This window comes from Arctopsyche grandis, chromosome 9, assembly GCF_051622035.1.
Source record: "Arctopsyche grandis isolate Sample6627 chromosome 9, ASM5162203v2, whole genome shotgun sequence".
NCBI lineage: Eukaryota > Metazoa > Arthropoda > Insecta > Trichoptera > Hydropsychidae > Arctopsyche > Arctopsyche grandis.
Genome location: NC_135363.1, coordinates 9,476,396 through 9,497,716, shown reverse-complemented (window position 1 = coordinate 9,497,716; position 21,321 = coordinate 9,476,396). Strand labels below are relative to the sequence as shown.

The 21,321-nt window shown below is 36.2% G+C and overlaps 1 protein-coding gene across 1 annotated transcript in view; it reads left to right on the top strand.

Moving 5' to 3' along the window:
- The window catches only part of Ten-m (teneurin transmembrane protein Ten-m), a 525,280-nt gene that overhangs the window by 51,451 nt on the left and 452,508 nt on the right, over positions 1-21,321 (top strand). The window lies entirely within an intron of this gene.

Here is a 21,321-nt window from a genome sequence, read left to right as displayed (position 1 = left end):
TTCAACTCGATACTCGCATAGTTTTTTTTTCTAAAATATTTTGTATACATATTGTAAAAATATATGATAATATTTTAGTGTATTATGGAAGAGCAGTCTTCATAGATGGTTGATTTTTTTTTAGCATTAAATATTTGAATAAAATTTTATATTTTTAGTCTGGATATTTTATCACAATGTATTTTAAGTGTACGCTTTTTCGCTATCTTCATCGATTTAAATAAACCATTACGTACTTATTCGTAAAAATTCTACATTGCGAAATGAAACATCTCAATTCTAAACAGTTGTAATATAAACATATTAGTCAAAGTTTATGTTATGTTTATCTTTATATGGTAGTTTTGATATAAATAACATTTTTATAAATGTATGTTCAATAATGTACAATTGTACAACTGAAATTTCAGTGAGTATATTGAAGAATATATTCATATGCATGTACATATACTTTGAATGTAAACTATGTAAAAAATAATGATTGTCTTCGTACCGAAGGGTTAACGTTACCGGCTCGTCTCTCACCAATTGACCTCATTAAACTCGAACCGTTTCTAAGTAATCCACTTTGTCACTCTACCTTTGATCGGATGGCGGTTAATTTTTTTTCCGAGGTCCATTTTGCCAGCGTCCCATCGATCCGTCTTCATTGTAGATTTAACGAGACAGCCAAGTTGTTGTTGGATCGAATTAGCGGTTAATACGGCTCATAAACTGTACTTATGCATTTCAAATGCGAACGAAATGAACCTTCTATTTTGTATTAGTATGTAGATATGTTTTATTTTGTTTACTAAAACAGCATTAAATTCTTTCACGTTTACGCTAACCACATATGGCATCCAAACACACGCGTCTGCGACACAGCTGTAGCTAAAGCTCGATCCACACAGGAAATATCGTACATTCAAATTCAACAAATATTTCGTCCAAACATACAGAAGTAAAGGTGTAGACACACAGTGGTACGCGGCACGTGTTTTTTAAGATTGTTTTGCACTTGTTAAAAACTCGCCCGCCAAAGTGTTTTCGGTGATATTTTATTCTTGTGTTGACATAGGTTTGGCAGTGATCGATAACGCTGATTCTCATATTTGAAGAACTTGTCGAAATAATAAGATCTTACGAATTAACAAAGATATGAAGATACGTCCATCACAGCTGGAGACATGCTTATACGAGCACATCCATGCCGTATGATTCAGTGTGTTCTTGATATAAAGGATTTAGTAGAACTGTTGAATATATTAAAATTACAATAGATGAGTCATATTTTCAGAAGAATGTGTAAATGATAACCAAGAGATCTGGGTTGGTTGGAGGCAGTAAGGAAAATGTGTGTGTGAAAGTGTTGCTCAGAATAGAGATGGATGGAAGCGTATTGGAGAGGCTTTCATCCAACAGTAGACTATGCATAACTTAGGTTATTATCATGATGACAACGTAAATAACATATTTTTTTAGTAAATAGCATATTTTATAGAAATATCATATTTTATATAAATAATATATAACGTAAATAAAATATTTTATAGAAAGATTTCAAATACATCGCTTGGTCCATTTCCATTTTGAGTGGAAATAGTTGATATGTTTATTAAGTTGTTAAGGAAACATGATTTAAGAAAAATGTCAAAAATTAAAATAGTGGTAGTCTTTAGAAGTTTGTTGGTCCTTTCTATAATATATGAAACTGTTTGTGTACAATTTTAAAATGACTTTTTTATAATGTACTTATGTGATATATTACAATATGTTCCTCTGGTAACAGAATTAAATTTCTTCGAATTTCATGCTAATACGAAACTTTTAACTATTTTTAACTTATTTTTTTCTACGCGTTTTTTTGTCGGTGTGTATTTGTCTGCGCGCTATTGTCAGAGTTGTACTGTGCGTTTTAACCTTGCGCGCAATTTTCAGGATGACCTTTCTATACCTTAAAACTTGTTTCCATGGATTTATCAGTCAATTTGTTGGTGTATTTCTTCAGTACTTCTTCCATGTTTGCTTATCTAAATTATGATATATTCATTTTGATTTTTTTAGTTATATGTATGTATGTATATACATATGTTTATATATTCATCATTTGATTCTAATGTCATTCGTGTGTACCGGGCTTTATTTTCGAAAGTATGCGGATTCTAGCCGCATCCGGCTCTAATTAGAAGCAGTGCACCAATGAATCGAATCTGAGAGGGCAGTACCGACACGTCATCCCGTGCACTTGGAACTTATGTAGGTATTTGCAATTGAAATATGCAGTCTCGGTCCCCCGATTTCGCGCACATTGGTATCGGATGTCGCAGACATTCGACATGGAATTAATTAACGGATCCTCAGCCTCGGTAATGTGTCGACGAATCCACGCCTTTGTGTATAGTATACGGCGAGGGTGTGGAATCTGTGGGCGAGGGGTGGTCGGTCGGCGGTGCTTCTTCTTAATTCGCGTGGGGATTTGCGACCGGAATCCCTGATTAAATTTCCCATTAACCGCAAAACTCGGGGACGCGGTCGCCATCTGTCCGGATGGCGAAAAAGATTTCATAAGTAATGAGCAATATGATACCGGGCGACATCGACGAACCCCCTCGCCAACAATCGGCGAAACAATTTCATTATATTATAGGTTCTGAGGGATAGGGGGACGATCATGTTGACGCGACGCGACAGTGCTATAATTTCGTTGATGATTCTATATCAAACCCTTAATTTTGAGGCGGATTACGTTTGGATGTTGACACAGAAGAAGGGTGGCTTTTTTTGTTATTGTTGACGATTGATTGTCAAATTTGTGGTGAATATTGTAAGTGAATTGAATATATTTAATTATTTATTGAAAAATCAACAGGCCTCAGATGTAGAAATTCATAAAAATAAAGAATAAATATAACAAAATAACATCTAAGCCCAATTATAGATTTTTACAAAATACATAATATATCTAGTACATATAGACAAACGAATGAAAAAGAAAATAATAAAAACCAAAATAGGACAATGCATAATTAAGCATAAAGTGATATAATATAATTGGATAAAGAATATATAACATAAATAGAAATAGAAATGGATCAATCAGTCAAGACTCTCCTGATGGCAGTCTTGAATTGATGTAAGGAAATACCGAATAGATTAACCCCATTCAGCTCCCCGTTAAGCATACGATAAACACGCTGTAGATAGGAATATTTTAGGGAATTGGTTGTGAAAGGATTAAATGAAAAGAGTGCAAAATGTCTAGAATACCAAACTGGGATCCTGAAACCAACCTTACTCAGTAAATCAACAATCAAGGAAACCATTTAGGAGCTTAAAAAATAATGTAGCATCAGTGAGTCGTCGCCTGACAGAAAGATTGTTAAAGGATAGGATTTTTAAAATGTCGGGAACAGTAGTATGGGCGTAGGTAGGAAAACGGTAGCATAAGGATTTAATAAATTATAGTTTGACTTTTTCAATAGAATTAATATGGGATAAATAAAAAGGTCACCATATAATTGGGCAAATTCAAGGTGAGACCTTACAAGGGAAAAATATATGTACGTTTTTAGTAAGGCTAGGTTCGATTTCTAACATTAAATGTAGTACACATCAAAAAGTACCATTGAAGCGAATTTATGTTGTTTAGTGTGGCAATTTGAATTCATGTTTGTATATTATTCAAAACAATATTTGAGCATTTTTTAAATAATTTTATCGTTGTTTGAAAATTTGTTCGACTTTCTGTTGATATTCCTTTTAAGCGTGGCTGTTTTTGTGTTCGCATTATGAACATTCGCTTTATGAACTCTCTCTGTCAAAGCTTTGCCAAAAATATTTATGAAGTGTACACATTGATGTTATTTTTTATTACATTATACATACATATATACATACGTAGGTACATCATCGACATTCACTATTCACTGCTAGATGAAGGCCTCTCCAACGCGATTCCACTTGTTTCTGTTTTTCGCACCTCTTGTCCATCTCGCCCCACACATTTTGCTAATTTCATCTACCCGTTTTCCCTGCGGTCTTCCTTTTACCCTTTTGCATTCTCTCGAGTACCATTCTTTCAACTTTCGTCTATTCTTCTAGCCATAACATATGTGATTCTGGAGTCTCCGCTTTTTTAATGTCTCGGGACTCAAGATGTGGTAATTTCAAAGTTCCGAGACTTACCGGGACTCTTGTCTAGAAAAAAAATTTGATAAATAGTTTTGTGTTTAAAGGTATTGTGTGTGTGTGTGTGTGAAAAATCGAACAAGAGTAAACTGGCATTTCCGGTTGACGGATGCTCACCAAATTTTATATATAACTTGGTATTAAGCTTAAAATTCTAGATATGAAATTTAATTTCAATAAATCAATAGGTTATAAGAATAAATCAAAAGTTCGAATACACAGATTTTAGACCCTAGCTGCAGCTCACTAGGTTATTGTTTCACATTCAGTCTAGACATCCTTTGCTTTCTAAAAAAGTTAGTTGTGAGCTTTTAAATTCGATCACAATTTTTGGTTATAGATATGATATGATATGTTAGTTATAGATATGTATCTATTATATTACAAATTCGAATGCGTGTATTTTTCTATATAAATGGAACCCAATTTCGCCCGTTGATGGACTTCGATGTCGGTGGTCATCCGTCGGAAAATCTATGAATTTTTCACAAAATCAAAAAGAACGGTTCAATTTTGAATTTGCATATTTCGAATGGACATCCTCACGAGGCATTTGGAATGCGCCACTCGTTTCGTTCCGAACGTACACGACACGACAGTCCAGTGGCGTACGTACTCGTAGGTATCAGGATACCTGTTGGCGATGACGGCATTACGCGAAATCGCCGTAGGGGCGTCGCGACGCTATTTGCGACGTCGGCGCCATGAATACCTAAAACCACCCAGCATCCACCCCCTGTTTATCCCCCCTCTGGTCCTCCTCGGTCCGAACGCCCCTGGCCTGCGAAACGTCCGCCTGATTAATACGACCGGCAAGCGTTTAATTTTTCACGCGCGAGAATCCCCCTGTACACTCTTTCACTGTCTCGGTCATTCATCAAAAAGGGCTGAAAAGGCATCCCCGGTAGCTGTCGATGGCTCGCGCTTTGATTGATGGGCGCGCGCGTGCAAAATTGCAAGACTTGCCTGTTGGTACTCTAAAACTGTGTTCGGAAGTGTACTTTTTTTTTCAAAAATATTCTCTCAATATGAAGCTTTTCATTGATGCTTTGTTAAGTTGCTTACAAATATTAAAAAATATATCTATATATATAAAAATGAATGTCTGTGTATGTGTTTCGAATGGGCTTCTAAACCACAGAACCGATTACGATGGAACTTTCAGGATTTGTTGTATGCATGTCCGGAAAGATAACTGTGAAAAAAAACGGGAACGGAAACGAGATAAACGGGAATGGGTGTCATTGCAACGCTCTAATTTCAAATGTGTTCGCTGCCTGTGTTTTTCCGACAAATGGGAACGAGAACGGGAAAGAGAACGAGAACGGGAGCGGGATAGGGAATGGGAACGGGATAGGGAACGGGAACGGGAATTGCATGCGTTATTGTGGCGTTGCAACGCATGCCGGGCTCAGCTAGTACATACAAGGTATATACGTAAATGAATGTCTGTCAGTCTCGTATATCCTCCTAAACCACTCAACCGATTACGATGGAACTTTCAGGATTTGTTGTATGCATGTCCGGGAGCTTTCTGTAAAAAAAATCACCCAAAAACGGGAACGGTAACGGGAAAAACGGGAATGAGTGGCATTGCAACGCAATAATTTCAAATATTTTCGCGTCGCGACTTGCGTTGTTAAGGTAAAATAAACAAACAATTGAATATTTTCAAATGTGTTCGCTGCCTGCATTTTTCCGACAAATGGGAACCGGAACGAGAACGGGAACGGGAACGCAACGGGAATTGCGTGCTTTATTGTGGCATTACAACGCATGCCGGGTTCAGCTAGTATAATATAAACATAATATGACTGAGAGGTTGATTCGAGTAGTTGAAGTAGCGAGGGTTTAAAATGGCAATGAGCAGTCCTGTAAGATTGCTTGCATGAAAGTAATAACGTGCGGATTTGAAATTTAGCATTGCATGCCAAAATGTTAAATAGATTCCGATGCACTCATAAAAGTGTGGAACGTTGTATATCAAGATGAAATATAGTATGTGAAAGACATTTGATTAGCGTGTGAAGATATTGAAATGTTTGGGTTTATTTTATATTATTTTATTGATTCAATCAATTAGTAGTATCAAATAGTAGAAGTTATCAATAGTTATTTATATTTAAGACAAGTAATAGACATGTCCGGTAGTAATGAAGAAGAAACAAAACGACGTATGAAATTAGGATGGAATGCATTTGGACGAATGAATACATACGGGTTTTAGATCAAAAATACCACTTTGCATGAAGAAAAAGATCTTAGATCAATGTGTTTTAACAGTGATGACGTATGGATGAGAAACTTGGATATTGAACGGCAAGTACAATAGGATAGGGTTGCCAATTTTTTGAAACCGTTTCAATGAAATTAGATGAATTGGCAAACTCTGATAAGAAACTATCGACCTTGGAGTCACATATCCAAGATCTGGCCAGCAGCATACGGGCTAGAACCCGTGACCACACAATTGAAAGCTTTACATGCTCACCATGGACCTATGGTGAGTTATGTTACATATAGTTACATGCTCACCATGGACCTATGTGGTTAAAATAATGAAAAAAAGGTGGTTGAAATAATTGTAAGATAAATACATACATAGATGAATGCAGAGAATGGTCATTATATAAATGATGACGGTTTGTACAAACAACATTTCCAAAAAATAAGTTGACTATGAATAAATACGCAAACATTGCAGCGTTAATAATAAGGATGCTTTCATGAGGGAAATATTATATAATGTAATTTAATACTAACTGAAACTTTGATTGCTTATATTGTAGAGGATTTTTTTAAATGTTTCATGTCTTTAGGATGAATTTCCTATGATATTCCTCTTTATTTTGGATTATTTTAAAAACGGGCATCAATTCTGTTAACGTTGAAAGTAGGACAACGATATCTGATCTTCTTGATATTTCTATTATTCTATCTTGATATTTCGATCTTTGATCTTGATCTGACGACGCAATATGAAAGATACCACCGTCAAATATAATTCTTGCCAATCTTAGCATCTTCATTGGACTATTCACCTAGTTAAAGTTCACGTCTCACTGTGATTTTGAACCATCGTCTCGATCAAGTCAATTAAGCGCATCAATTAGCATACATTTGACGAAATCAACAGGAAATCAGTTTATCGTATTCGGAACATTAAAACACTATTATGTTAATTATTTTTTCGATGTTTATCAATATACCGACGTCCGTGACCAATTTTTTAAAAAGATTTACAAATTCCTAAACCAATCTATGTACGTACCTATTCGTATGAAATATATTTTATATGTATAGTATGTACCTATATATAGGCATATTTCTCCACCCACATTTCAATTAGTGTATCCTAATACGCTTTGTCAGTTCTATTAATTTAATGTCAATATTACGAGAACAACACGCTAACTTCAGCCCTTCCCACTTTTATATTTATTGGCGTCGATTCGAATATCTCGAGTGTGTTGTAGTACGCTGCCAGTTGATACCAATCAACGTCGTCCAAGTCTTAGATTACACATGTCTGTGCAAATATTTTCCCCTCGTCTTAGCTATTAAGGCTTTGAGCCCTGGCGTGCGAGGGACTTGCACCGCTATAATACCGGGGGTGTACTCAGTTTGCTTCCATATAAATATATCCTATGCAAACAACCCAAATCGCAGATAAAAACATCGCCCTATCAGCATCCAAAAATGACGTTGCAACAACTCTTAGATTATACCTATGTTTGTGTACATACATTGCCAATATTGAACTTTGTACTAATGTGTATCTTTTTCTTTTCGTTGCAGGTATGTTACAACTTCTACATGTACAGTTTGGAATGAAATAGGCTGCTGGGTGAGGTATGTCGCCCTTCTAGAACTGATTGTAGCATTGATCCTTGGAAATTGTACTTGCGTTCCGAATAGATGATATTGCGCGGTGCCTTGATTCGTTAAGTGATTCAGTGCCGATCGCTTCCGGTTCGGCAGCTTTCGAGAATGTCTCGGGAACGGGTCAAGGGTCCGTCTTATTCATCAATTCTCCAAATTGATAAGGTTTCGGTTATTTGCGATGGGGTCAAATGAAGGGTTTCGAATTACTGGTCTGAATTGAAACGCATTGATTTTTTTTTAATTTTGATTATAGGTACATATGTAGGTATATAGGTTTATTGTATCAATGAATATGATATGCTCAAATACTTTTCTGTATAAAATTAGTTGAAATTTTTGTAGTTTATGGTTTGTACTGAAAACTTCGAATCCTCTCTAGAGCTTTTATAGTTCAAAATTCAGCGCGAGTTCACGGTCAAAGTGTCGTATCTTACAAACGACTTACGTTACATGAATAAAATTAACGTTAAACTTGTTTGGGATTATGCTGAAACTATCAGTGAAAGTTTCGTGAAAATCGGTTCAATATTCCTGTATAATATTTGACTTGTACGAGAATGTTTATTTTACGAATACGTATTGAATACCTAATACTTGGGGCTTAGCCCGTTAAAAAATGCTCAAAAATTTTACTTTCTTTCTCAAGTTAACCATTTTTCACTATATTGACAACTCGACACGTTGACCATGTATTTACCATTTGGAACGCTGCATGCTTGGTATAACGAGAAGGGATAGAAAACGGAATACGGACAAAGGTGGTTGATGTAATTGTGAGGGTAAATAAATTGAAATGGCTATTGGCGGCCCACGTAGCTAGGAGGATGAAAGAAGTGTTCGAATGGTTCCCTAGAGAAAGTATCTAAAAGGGTGCAGGGAATGTTACTGGGGAGCTGGGTGGACGAAATCAGAAAAATATGTGGGATGAGATGGATGATAGTTGCTCAAAACAGAAACGAATGGAAGCGTGTTGGAGACGCCTACGTCCAGCAGTAGATGACGAATAGCTGTGAATTATAATGATGATGAAATATATTATAAAAGCAGAACTTTCACCAATATAATATCTGCACATTGATGACATGTAGACAGTATGTAAGTTCGTATAAATTAATAATTACTCAAAATAATAGAAACTTTCATGATTTTAGTCCAGAATTTTTATAATATACGATGAAAAACTCTTAGTTATATTGGTGTTAGATTACACTTTGCAATACTATAAGATTTTATAAATATCAGTTTAATTTATCGATATAAAATCAAGTACTTTTGATCAATATTTGATTTTGTGTGTTGGATATTTAAAGCGTAATGCTACTGAAGTATAATATTTGTGTAGGAGTGGCAACACATTTATCAAATTCCACACAATAAGTCAGCAAAAAGCTGCAACGATGTACGAAAAGAATCCGAGACCGATTCGATATATCCAGTTCACTGTTGTTTGTTCAATTGCAGGCAATTCCTTTCATGAAATTTTATCGCCGTGCGATAAAGTCGTGTAGGCATAATACGTAAGTAGGAAGAGTGCAATTTAGAATTATTTATTCCGAAAATATTCCTCGAATTTTGTATACGCATATATGTACATACGGAGGGAGGCGATTGAGAAATGTGGCCTGGGGTGTGGGAGGGAATGCTGGGGGGGGGGGGGGGTTTCGTGGGATCGTATATATTTGAAATATCGTACCTGATATCGGCATTCGGATAGCAAATAAATTACATTTATTTGTTCAATACGGGGTCCTGAGTGAGAGAGAGTGTGAGAGGTGGGTATTGGGCGCGCTCGTGCGCCGCTCCTTTTATATCCCATCTTATCTCCTCCTGCTTTGCATCTCTGAGTGTGAATTTATATTTAGGATTATGTTTGAATCGGCAGCCTCCTTCTGGGTGGAGGGCCAAAGTATCGGCGAATAAAATAAAATTCCTTCCTTCAGGATGTTTTTATTTCGCATGCTAATCGATGGAGCCTTTTCCCCTCCGTCGCGGCGCGCCCTCTCCTTCTCCACGTATATATCTGCAGCTTTCCCTCGCGCGTTCTTCTTTTCCTCCGGGCTCGGGGAGAGCTTTTCCCCTTTTTGCCCCTTTTTCCACCGGCGAAAAAGAAAACATCTCCTCGGGAGAGGAGAGGGTGCGCCCCGGCGCTAATGCGTATCTCCCATTCTCCCCGTACGGGAATGGAAAACTTGGCGAAACGATTGCTGCAAGGAGACGACGCTCACATACATCATCGAGGATGTGTGTCCCGAAAAGGATTATTGGATGTCTCAATGATTAATATCGCACGGTGTGTCTTCGTCGGCGATTGAACGCGTCAGTAGACCATTTCGTGTGTGTGTGTGTGTGTGTGTGTGTGTGTGTGTGTGTGTGTGTGTGTGTGTGTGAAATATCCTCATTGTCGATGAGCGCTCATCTGTTCGATGGTCGAACACGTTTTAAAATCATCCTTTTCCTGACGATTCTGTGCCTTGTCTATATAGCTCGTGAATCATCAATCATGCGCGTTCGATGTTGGACTAATGTTGCGAGGTGGTTTTGCACTCGAGAGCGAGTTCGTCGATATTGAACGTATGCGAGTTGGATCGTTTCTTGGTAATTGTGCGCAAATGTGAGCATTTCAATACTTTTTATTATGAATTTATTGCACGTCGTAGACTGTTTATTAATTTGGTCTTAGATAAAAAAGAGTGCCTGTTTCATTAAAATGGTTAAACGCAATGACTGAAATTTTAATTAGTTTTCTGATTAATATTTTTCGGATAACATATTTGTATGTACGTGTGTATAAAAAATAAATACATGAGCAGCATAGACTCGTAAGTAGTTGTTTTTGAGCAAACTTTTAATCAAAAAGAGCTATGTTTTAATTGAAATTTAGCATTAACTGTGTACGTTAAACATTCAAATCGTTTTAATTGAAACTTTAAGGCTTAGTTTTAAATAGCAACATATTATTTCAATATATGAGCCATTATATTTGAAAGTGGCAGGTCCAATTTTAGGTTCCAAAAACTCTATTTCTCTTTGGATTTACAAATTGTTATAATTTTAATTCGACAATATGTCCAGAATCTTGGAAAAGCAAAATAAACGTATTACAGGCCACCGGTATTTATAAATATTGTTAAACGCAAAACATTATATGTATGTAATGTTTTGCGAGATATTTCTCAAAATGAAGTAAAGTGGACTTTTGCCACTTTCAAATATAACGGCTCATATTACTATATGTACATATAGTAGAGATATTGCATGTAAAAGTCAAAATTTAATATTCCGACCGAACCGAAATTGTTTTACATTCATAGGAATCGTTCAGTTTCATTTGCAAGTATAAATTTTCTAAAGTATCTCGCCATTTAAGCTTATTTGGAATCGTGAAGCGTCGCTTCGACCACTACTCGCTGTAAAAACCCATTTATGTCCAATTTGGGTAATGGATAAGTCTCAAACGAATCACGCAATAAATCGAAGCACATACAATACACGTTCGGTTGCGGTTTTCATAGAAACTGATTAAAGCCACATACATACACACTATGTATGTATATTTATACAAAGATCGTATAAAACCGCTGTCTACTTATACTTTTTATTTCAGACTGTACAATTCCTTGAATTTTTATCATACAATGTATGTACTATTAAATTTCGAAAGATCAATCGTCGATTTTTTAACAGCTGTCGCGCACGTAAGTAAGCGATCAATTCAGAAGAGACGTTCCGGTACAAATTAAGAGGAAAACCTTCAACTTGACCGACAGGGGTATCGTGTGACAGGCTCGTGTCCGACCGGTCACCTTCATCTACCGATCACACTATAATCTGATACTCCAATGTTGTACTTTATCGTCGTTTTGTTCCGCGTTCGAACGCGTAAGGTTATAACCTGATCGTTTGTAGTGGAATTCCATTGTAAGATAGTATGGTACTCGGCGGCAGATTTTAACTCGTTACTCGTTATATCAGATTCAAGTTTTTCTATGTATGTACGTATGTAAGTATGTGTAATTTAGTTTCGCAACGCATTGAATCGCGACCGTATATGTATGTACGTCCAATCTGACCATCTATGGTCGGTTCGAATTAATAGCTAAGTGAGACGTATTTGGCTCTGGACCACTTTCTTTCTCGTTCTGCGGACGCGCTGGCCCTCCTTCAATCACAATTAGAGGAGGCAAACATTAACGAAAGCCGTGGAACACTTAACAAATAAGATTATCGCTCCTCGGACGAGCCTATTTATCACCGGGTTGCCGGATAATTGCCGGAAACTTTCGCCGGAGAAGAAGTCCCTCGGGAGGAATTAGCGGTTAGAAAGTAACATATCCCTCTCGATGGACTGCGTCTAGGCACTGTGTAGGCGTATAAAGCACTATTACGAGTCGTATCTATGTGGGAAATTTGCAAGTTGTAAATTTATGTACGGTTTCGGGCGTGTTTATACGTGTTATGGTCGGGTACTGAATCCGGAATGAGTTTACACAGTCGCCGTCGATCGGCTTGGAGACCGTTCCTGACGTGTATAAATTTGCCTCTAAAATCTATCTATGTTTAGATACATACATACATACATACATATGTAAACTTCAATTTGACTGGTTTTTCTTTCATTCACACACATACATATCTACATACATTTATGCTAATTCTTTGAGAACTTCGATTGATTGATTTTGCATGACAGTAAAATAATTTGATATTGATTTAACATACTTCGGGGGGGCGGGGGGCAAAGCCGATTAGACCCAAGGGGTTGACATATTCATTAAAAAATATGAAAAAAAATAAAGAAATAACATATTCAAGATAGAATAAAAACAATAATAAAATAAAAATAAAATAAAATACAAAGAGATAAAAAAATAGAACAGTAATTAAAAGAATATAGAAAGAAATGAAGATATAGGAAAACCCTTTAAGTTTAAGAAAGGCATCTAGCTTTTTTTTAATTATTAAGGTTTTCAGAAATCGCAACATTGTTGGGAAGAATATTCAGAACATTAACCACTCGGTTTTAAAAGAATATCTAATCAATTTATTCGCTACTAATTGAATTTCCATACTATAAAATACCGTTGTAATTGCTTTTCAATTTATTTTCAACATGGTTTGATCCCATATAATTCTAGAACTGTATTATACCGATTACAGATGGTTCATTTCACCAGCTGATTGTTGATGATATAGTAATCCTGATTGTGGCGAATCATTAGTGCGTGGTTGATTTTAAGTTTTGGATTGATTTTTGTCTTCATTACGGTAAAAAAAAAATTCGATGATAATCTAGCGTAAGTTTGTACATATATATGTATATACATGAAAATACCCGGCACCATTTGAATTTACATATCATAAATTAAATTCGTTCATGGGGAAAATGAAAGGGTTGGGCATCTTTTAGCAGTTTCGCCGATTGTCAATTCAATAGAGGAGTAGTATACGCTATTAAAACCAGTACCATTCGTTTATTTACAACGACAAGAAATGACAACTGTGGACCTAAGCTAAGGTCCTTAATGAGGACATTCTACTGACTGGCTACTATTTACGTCAGAGTGTGTACATATTTACCTTTTACGATACGGGAGAAGCGATTGTTCGTAATCAACGAACCGCATGATACTGCACATATTTGATTCACTTCGATACCGTATTTAGCCCAACACAATACAAGTCTATTAGGTCGTGAGATATCCTCAAGTATTATATGCATATATGTATGTACGATTCGTGAAACTGATAGATGTGTAGTGTGTGCGTGTGTGTAATTTTCAACTCGAAATAATAATTATGCGAAAGTTGCGAATATCTAGGTGGGGTGACCGGAGGGCAAACAAAATATTAATCAAGCAAAAACCGGGCGATGAATTCGTTAGCCGGTTCGCGGTCTTTGTCCGGGGGCATCATATAAACAAGGGTCACCATTATATGTCAGGAACAATGTGCGATCCCATTTCTGGACCCCTACTACACACCATTAATGGTCTCTCACCTTGCGGCCCGCGTCCTTTGTGGCCGAAGGACGATCGTGACGTTGACGTCCTCCAAATTAGATTTTGTACCCGGAATAAAAAATAAGAATAAAGTGGTGTTTGCATCTGTGGAAGTGTCTCCTCGCTAATCCTGATGTAGCGAGCGTGCACGTCAGGTCAGATTAGGCGTGAGGAAATACTGCGGGATGGCAGGGTTTTCACAGTTGGAGATTTGACCGATTCTTCAGTATTTGATTCGATAAAAACGTCAAGACCTTCTTCACCAGCCAGCAGCGTGGACTAGTGGATAGCATATTATGCTTTTGAACGTTGTTCACGGCTCGATTCCCAATAGTAGCTGCCGGCTGGCTGCGTAATGCTAACCATTGAGAGTTTCCCTGGTTCAAGCCCTAGATTGACCTTGATTGAAAATTCGGAAGAATATCTGCTGTGCTGTTGGACAAACTTGGATATTTGTTTCTCCAAGTCGATCGTTTCCTATCAGCGTTTGCCAATTTATCTGATTTCATTTTTGAAAAGGTTTCTCATCAAATTGGCAAAACCGTTTTATCCACTATGTCACCACTATTGAAATAAGTTTTCAAATATATAATCTATAAATTTATTATTTACAATTTTAATATCATATGTGTCGTTCAGAGGCAACCCGTAATGGCATCATGGGAAAATATGAATTAAAAATTGTATATATGTGTATGCAATTATGTAGGATGACGTCGGATTTTTTGTATTGTTTTCTTTGTTTTGTTTTGTTAGCTTTTATATCCATTGTCACATTTGCACTATTAATATAAATATCGGATTCTTCTAGAATCTTTGATCCTTCGTTTCACGTAAAACTGCGGTTAGGTCAATCTTATTTGATCAGTCCATATTTTGGGTGATAACTAAATTTACTCGTGCAATTATTATTATTGTTCTTGTCTATTACTTTGATCAAATGAATGTGACAGTCTTAGTTAGAGTACTATTAGATTATGTACATCTTAAGGCTACCCAACTTGGTAGTTCTAAACTAAAATCTAGATTTGCATGTCGGATAAATAAACATGTGAACTTTTAGCTTCATATACATACGTAGTAGATATGAATGTATATATGTATACATATGATGCATATACTGGTTTGAACTCTTTCTCACCCAGAGAATCTTCGGAATAGTTATGGGTTAGATCAGTCCGCCTTCAATAAGTTCAGCAGACGAATCGACTGTCGAAGATACTTATGTACTTATTTCGGTCATTCACAGTAGTCGACGTTCAACTAATATGAATAAAAATAGCTCGGTGCGTCTTGTAAATTGCTCATAATCCGTAGGGTCAAACGGGTCAGCAAAAAATCTAACCCACGCCTACGCACGCTTAAGGCACTGCTGCGGAACTGGCTTAACCCCGGCCGCAACGCGAAAAAGAGGACTTACGAGAAAAGCCCGAGACCGGAAAACGGACCACTATTGACCTCGCTTTTCCGGACAGAAGTGGCCTTAAAAACCGACAGACGGTCGGATTAGTGTCGCGACCTCTCCGAGTACCCAAAACCCGGATTAGTCCGGCTCGCGCATGTGCGAAATTCGATTGACTCCCTACCGGTCGTCGTACTTCACTGTGGCCAAATTCGGATGCACACGCGCCTTTCGAAACAGACGCGTATAGTTCTGAATACGGTTAAGTCTCCCCCCACCTCCCCCTAATCGGGTAGATGAAGGCGATACCGTGGAGAGGTTCAAAGGACCCAACTGTCAAGGGCACTCCTCGTCAGTCATCATAAGAGAGTCGAGTCGAGGCCAATCCTGACAAAGGATAAGCGAATTCTGTAACCGGAGAGATCACCCACCACTCAAAATTACTCAAGAGACGCTCTATTTTGAACACTATTACCTGTGCTTCTGTAACTATGTAAATTGGTTAAGTCCTCATCTGCTCGCGATGTGTGGGGAGCATCTTTCATTATTTTAGTGATCAAAGAGTCCAACTACACAGAATCATTATGTACCCACGAGAGCAAGTATCGCATCGGCCAAAGGAATGAAAGATGTCTAGAGAGTTAGGCTTTAAATCCATACTAGAAAGATAATGTCTGATAATTACAGATGGAGTCCGAAATCCGTAACAACGATTATCCATCAAGAAATGCTGGAAGTTTTTAGCTTCACTCTGTTAGATCAGTGATATTCCTACCCGTCAAAAAATTGTGATCTGATTTTGAACCACTTCTATTCTTCAGATCGCTTTGATATCTTACATTCTTAGCTAAACATTGAAGTAAGGTAATGTCTCCGACATGAAGCTAGATGAGTTTAATCATTAACGAGGTCATTCAAATTACATCGGAGTCTTTTGTCAGATCGATGATCCAAACACGTCTTTCTACCACCCCTTCACAACTCACAGGCTAAACAGTTAAACAGTTACTTATTTTACTCTTATTTATTATATCAAGCACAAGCCTATGGAATAGTATACTGCTATAATAATATCACGTCGAGTCTAATTAATCATAAATGTATTTATTGTCATTGGGGATTTGTGGAAATAGCTATAGCACAAGTCGCTTGAGGGGTAATAAATTAACATGTGAACTTTCAAGATCCAGATCCCTCATTGTGACCCAAGCGCGAGCACGCTACTATGTATTTGCATTTGTAATATATTTTTATTCTAATAGTTCATTACATATATGTATAATAAACGAGCTGAACACGGCATGCGTTGCAATGCCACAATAACGCATGCAATCGTTCCCGTTTCCTTTTTTTCCCGTTTTTTTTCACAATAATCTTCCTGGACACGCATACAACAAATCCTGAAAGTTCCATCGTAACCGATTGAGTGGTTTAGGAGCCTATACGAGACAGACAGGCGGACAAACAGACATTCAATTTTATATATATAGATAAATTAAAAATATAATGTCAGCAAGCGAAAGTCTATTTATGAAGATATCTAACAACAGGTTTCGAGAAACCCGTTGAATGTTACAACTGCAGACGATGATGAAATCTTAACTCTTCCTACCTCAACTTTACTTCTCATCGTCAGTACACTGTGTGTGTTTTAAGTCGATATAATACATATAAATATGCTTGAATTTTCAACAACATTAAAAGTTATCTATGATATGAACATTCGCCAATGAGTCGACAAGAAGCAAGTTTAGCGCAAACAGTTCTTTGCCGTCAAAGAGACTTGGCAAAACTTTGTCCTACTATCTAATCAGATAGCTTGCATACGATCGTACACCTGCACATGTAAATTGTAATATCGGCTAGCACTCTCGAGGCAATAATAATCCTGGGGTTGTAATTTATACGAAGGACCGAAGGGAAGGATCGCTCGAAGGAATGAGAAGGGGGGGTTGGAGCCGAAGGGCACACGTGGCCGGCCGCCTGTTGTTGTCGTCCTGGACCAGCAAAATCAATAATAACCCTCGGCTGATCTTGGCCGCGAGATTAGCGGTCGGGTCACTCCCGTTTATCCGGACTCTGTGTTGTGTGTGGGACTCGAAATGAACTCCCTCGCTAACCGCACACTGTCCCATGTAGGTACCTGTCGTTGCGCAAACAAGGATTGCTTTCAAGGTCATCAGTGAAACTAATTTTCTGATGGCCCTAGAATTAATTCTTGTTGATTATGTGGGAAACGCTGGTAGATCGGCTCATAATGTTTTAGCATCGACACGGGCATAATTTTAAGTGGCATGAAGTGGTCCTCATTGCCTTTATATTTTCAATGGAGTGAAATATTTTCTTCATCAGAGTTGTTAAAACATTTTGTTCCATTTACAAAGGCCCACCCCCACTCATCGGAAAAGGTGCGCACAAGCTACAGCCAGTACATGATTCTAGCGTGCGCATCTTTTTTATGGAGTGGGATGGGCCTTAGTAAAGTGTTCGAATTTTAAATGCTTGTTTTTCATCAGAATGCTTGGAATATTTCACTGTACAACTACATATGTGCATACATACATACTTGGATTTATCTGTTTTTTTTTTTAATCTTAAATGAGATATTCCACCTTTTATTATTTTTCCTTTTTATTCTTTTTCTTTTAGAATAGCTAAAAATTTATTTAGAAGAATATATGTATATATACACACATTGGCTATAGTCACCGTTTTTCTCATTTTTAAGACTTCACAGCCTTACCGTGTTAAAAAAATCTGCTTACTGTGTTGGATGCCAAGCGTCCGGTTAAACGTGAGTGTTTTAAGTTAAAATAATGCAAAATCTGTGAGGATAATTATTATAATTAGCTACAAAAATCATTTTATCGTGTATTAAACTTCGAATAATATAAAAAAGTTCAAAAATAAAATATGTAAATGGCGGCTGAAGCAGAGCCGTTATTTCAAGGCGGATATCATTCTCATACTACCGTTGAGTGGGGCACGTACTAAATTCCAAGGTACTAAAGTACAAGGGCTTCCCACGAAAATACTTATTTCTGTTCATTTTGATCAATATTTTTATTTCGTAATGACAGAATTCAAATCATAAAGGTTTTGATGAGGAATACATAAAATATGAAGACCCTGCATTCAGTATATTTGGAGAAATAAAATAAGAAAGTCTTGGTCACTCACTATCCACCACAGTGCGGCGAGTGTTTTATTTATTAAACCGCTAAAGCATCTCCATCATATGTATATGTTCCTCTTCCCAATTCATTGAGCAAAACTAATATGTAATAGTAAAAAATCTGTATAGAGATATGATTAAGCACTATTATAGTATTAAGCAATAATGTACGTTTAAGTCAGAGTTAAGTGTAGTTTTTTATTGTGTGGAGCATAAATCATTCGTCGATGATTAATGTATTTGTGTATATCATTTGACGTGACACACGGTAATTGAATATCGATACGAAATAATGTTAACAATTAATCACTACTCGATTTTACATTCGCGTATTAATTAATACTCCTGTCTTGCAATGTTATGTTCATAATTATTTTCTTACGATCGCACAACAATAATTAATGACTTTTATTTATATCACTGCCAAGCGGAATTAAGCGAAAACGTTCGCTTTGTTAGACAAGGATATTATTAATTTAAACCAACCCAAATTGGTTAACATTTCGTGTAATGTACGTAGCGCGAGACGCGTCCCTTGTATTGTATCCCTTCATTGTTTCATTTTCCGAATTCTACGTATATGTATACACATACATACATCTGACTATTTTTTCGTTTTTTTTTTGTTTTGATTCTGTAATCCGTTAAATTTTTAATGGCATTTTTTAATTAATACTGTAGCGTTTCGGCCGTTGGGTCCATTCGGATTTTTTTTCCGTTGAACAATTGCAAAAGATCGAATGGCTATTATCGGCCGCTTATTGTAATCGAAAATTTACGGTCTGGCGATGTTTCGAAATCTAAATCAGCTTATATGTATATGTATGTATGCATGTATGTATATGCGGATTCGTATCGAACAATGCCCAATTGTCTCTCCTATAATTAATTATATACTCTTGAATTGTACAATCTCTAGTCAATGTGGTCCATCATTATTTTAAATTGAATATATTAAACCTATTAATAATGAGTGAAAATGAAAAAAAAACTCATTTGAAATCCATTTGCAATCGAATCGTTCCTCATTTTTGCCTCCCAAGGAGGTCAAGTGGTCTCCTCTTGGAGGATGAGAATTCATTTCTATTCCTGGATCGGAGGTGGGTTGTTTGCGATTTGAAATGGCCGATCGTTCTTATAATTATATTATTGTAGGCCATTGTGGCGCATTAGGTTCTTCCTGTAATGCCACAATAGTCCAAAACTATTAAATAAATAAATAAATAATCAGGAAGAATATTGTTGAACTAAAAATACATCTATGTATCTACTCCTACATGCAAATCTCGAGGATTTATCTCGAAAAAATGGTACTTAATATACTTGATCTCAAAGTCACGATGTTCATTTTTCAAACGTCATTTCTTCATTGAATTTATGCATACCTTTGGTATTAAACATTATCCATACTAAATTATACGTGTGTGCCACTTATTATTATAATACAAATACACAGTGATATTTGATACTCATATGAGTATAGGATTCATCGAGTTCCTATGTCTTCCGCGTCTAGATATGTTTCTCAATCTGTGCTGTACAAGTACATATGTACATGTACTATGTGATTCCTAATCCTTGAACGATATCGTACAATTATAATCCACAGTAAAGATAGTACAATCATGCGAGAATACAATTGCATATATCAAAATTTAATGTTGTTTTGACCTCTACCTGTGTATTGTATGTTTAATTTATGTTCATAATGTTAGTGTGTGTAAGTTTGACAAGTCTACTGACACATCCTGGCGAGATTTCTAGCCAATAACTGACGGAAAATACTGTTCGTAATACTGATTTTAATCCTTACGCGGAGATTTCACCATATGATTTTCCAATTTAGGATAAAATTGTATTTATTTAGTCGAATGTTACGCCAATTTATTACTGGCTTCACTATTTACTCTAAATTTGTCTAATCGGTTCAGATTGAATTAAAATCTTTAAAATATTGACAAATGATAAAATAAAACAGAAAAAAACAGCATTACAATGTATACATATGTATAACATTGATACCATGAAAGTTTCTAAAGATTAATAACAACAATGAAAAAAAAATAAAATCAAAGAAGAAAAGCATTGGATAATGGTAGATATGGGATATATTTACATATGTATTACTAAGAAAGAAGATCAAATAATATAAATTTAAAGCAAGGAAAGGAACAACAAAAGAGATCAATATGAGGGGGAGCATTCTTAAAAGGAGAACAAGATCCATATAAAAATGAATTACAGGAATAGTTGGTAGTACAGGGATTAATGTGAACTAATGAATAATTACGGAGGGATCTGATTGGACATTGGAATAGGATCTTACTTAATAAATAAGGACTATCAATTATATAATTCAAAATCTTGAAAAAACACATGTATGTATGTTTCTTAAATTTTCCTCCTAGATTGTAAGGAAACTAAACTATCATTAAAATATGAAATATTTTTCAACTGTGTTGTTGGTATTTTTCTTCTTGTAGTATGTTTCATATCGGATAGGAAGAATCAAAATGTATCTTTTGCTAAATTATATTTTTCTGAAAGAGCTAAAGCTTTTTATTTCTTAAACGTATAAGAATTGTAAGATGTGTATGAAATTCAAGTTTTTTTTCTTGAAGATACCTTGTAGAGTTAAAAAAACGCATATGAAACACGTTCCACGTACTAGTGGCAACATACAAGTTTCA